Here is a 2,880-nt window from a genome sequence, read left to right as displayed (position 1 = left end):
AAGTCCATGGATGAACTCTTAATGGATTTGCAAGTGTTTGCCCAAGAGTATCTTTTGAGAGAGCATTTGGCAATGAAGTTCATTTGGAATCTCTCTCATTGCTTTTTGAAGTCAGACACACACATATATATAGGCCCTTCGTGCCTTTTCAAAATGGTTTAAAGAGATGTGTCTTTTCAAAAAAGCTTTTCTGAAGTTTTCTCACTGGTAATCGATTACAAGTTTCTGGTAATTGATTATACATTTATATTTTGAAGGGTTATGATTTTTGAATTTGAATTTCCAGAGTTCTGTTGCTGGTAATCGATTACAAACATATGGTAATCGATTACATGTTCTAAATTCAAATTCAAAACCCTTTTCAACAAGAATTTCTCAAACTTCCCTTCTGGTAATCGATTACCAAAGCCTTGCTCTTGAAGAAATATTGAATCAAGGCTTTGTTTGTTGAAGCAATCTTGTATTAATCTTGAAGCAAATGCTTATCCTTTTGAAGCGGCCTTGTTTGATTCTTCTTTGGCATCATCAAAATCATGTATGTAACATTCACATTCTCCCCCTTTTTGATGATGACAATCAAGTGATTTTATCATCAAGACATGCATAATTCACATTCTCCCCCTTTTTCAAACAAATTCTTTTTGACATCATCAAAACCTGCATGATTTACAACTTAGTGAAAGTGACCTAACTTGCTAGTGTGTGATTTGTCTTGTCATGTACTCCTAGGCGCCCGACATGGTTTTTCACTGACATGGTACCACATTGCATATAGGATTGAGTCTTAGTGTATCTGTTGCATAACACTTGTGAATTGATCGATATTGATTGACTTGGTGATATTGTGTTTGATCTTTGAGTACGTGAATGTTGTGAAAATAAATGAGATGTGTTGTGTTGTGATGTGATATTAGGCGACAAAATGGTGAAATGACGTGAGCTATATTTAAGTAAGTTTTATTTTGTTTATATGATATTTATACCTACATGTTATCTTATTTCTCTCCATTAGTTAGGAATGTGATAACTCACTTCCTGTGTGTTGTTCGTGTTTGGATCCTATGATGATCTTGAACTTTGTGTTCGGGGGAGCAGATGACTAGGTGAATTGCTTTAAGGAACTTTGTGCTGAAGGACGTCGGGACACAATGCTCTGATAAGATGTGACATTGGGGCATAAGTATTTATATTAATTGCATGATATTAGTCTATTTCATTTAACCTCACTGATTTAACAAAACATTTTGTAAATTTTGACGGCCTTGCTTTGAGCCGAATATTTTTTTAATAAGTTATATTTGATAATAGTGAAGTGAATGTGAATCTCTTACCCACGTAGATTTGTTTACCAATATATTTACATATTTTATTTATTTATGTATATGTCGGGGTAGAGGGTGTCACACCATCCAATATCAAAATTAAGAGCAAGAAGTTTTTGTAATAAACTAAATTGCATAAGCAGCATGATATACACATGTAGATTGTAACAACATTTATACAAATTAATGATATTAATGAAAATATTGGTCTCAATTTGATAAACCAACTCAACTTAACCCAAGCTTAAATTAAATCTATTTTTATTCCACTCTATTAACTTTTTTAAGTTCCACCGTTAAAATTTTACTATTAGTGAATAGTTTTTTTTTTAAAAAAAATTAAGAATATTCCTTTAATTAATCTCACTTCAAGAGAGAAGGTGTGCAAGTAACATAGTTGAGAGTTGCTTCTGAACTTTTAATTGTTGTTGTCAATTGGAGTGTAAACAAATGCTTCTGTTGAGAGATGACTTGTGTTGAGAGATGAAATCAACTTGATAGGGTAAATTTATTAATAAGTTAACACATACTAAAAATATCTAATTTTTATCCACTTTTAACATTTTGATTGGTGTGTGAAATAATGTCATTCATTGAATGAAAACACATATATGTGATGAAAAGTGAGGGTGCGTACGCAGGATAATTGTTAGGGGCCAGGAACCAGAAAAACATTTATAGGATCAGCCAAATAGAATAATCAGATTAGCTTGTTTGCTCCTGTGGCCCCTCCACTCATCAATATACAGTCTGGACCAAATCTCACCCTCCCATCTCTCACTTTTGACATAAAATTTGCCTCAGCCTGCATAAAATATCAAAAGCTATATTATTATATACAACTACAATCAATTTTAGTTTCCTAGCTACAACGTGAGTGCTTCCCAACCCTTCCTACTCATTTGTTTTATATCTTTATGTTTTGATTCAATTTGATGGGTTTTGAATACCTTGGAGTACTTGAATTATTCCATTTGAATTGTGTTATGAATTTCCAAATTGATTGTTTTTCCTTTAAATTCAGTGTTTTGGTTATGACTGGGTTTTCTTGAAATTGCAAAATTATAATCTATATATGTATGATTAAATTCTATAAATTGAGGTTTGGATGCATTAATTTTGTACATTGTGGTTTTCGTGGTTCTTAAAGATTAAAACAAGTTAAGTATTGATTATAAAAACTTAGAGTTAGTTTTGGATGAAAGTTTTAATAGTCTGCATAATTGAAATAGAAATTAAGGCCTAGTGAAATTGTATTATAAATCTCTGCCACCACTACCAACTATTGTTTTATTGTTCATTAATTCAATATCATTGGAGGAATCGAACGTGTGAACCTCAAGGCCCGACCTGGTATAGCCCCTAGTAGGACTCGACCATGGAAAATCTGTGATATCTAGAAACCTCGCTGGAGCTTACAACAACACTAAGGGTGGAGGGAGAGCAAGGTGAAGTGGCATGGACAACAAAATGGACGAGCCACACAATCAACATCAAAGGTAGATTTATTCACTCAACACAAGGTTCATTTACGAGTTTTTTAACTGTGACAACTTAA

Source organism: Glycine max, chromosome 9 (genome assembly GCF_000004515.6).
Source record: "Glycine max cultivar Williams 82 chromosome 9, Glycine_max_v4.0, whole genome shotgun sequence".
In the NCBI taxonomy this organism is placed as follows: domain Eukaryota; kingdom Viridiplantae; phylum Streptophyta; class Magnoliopsida; order Fabales; family Fabaceae; genus Glycine; species Glycine max.
Note: the sequence above shows the minus strand (reverse complement) of the source record.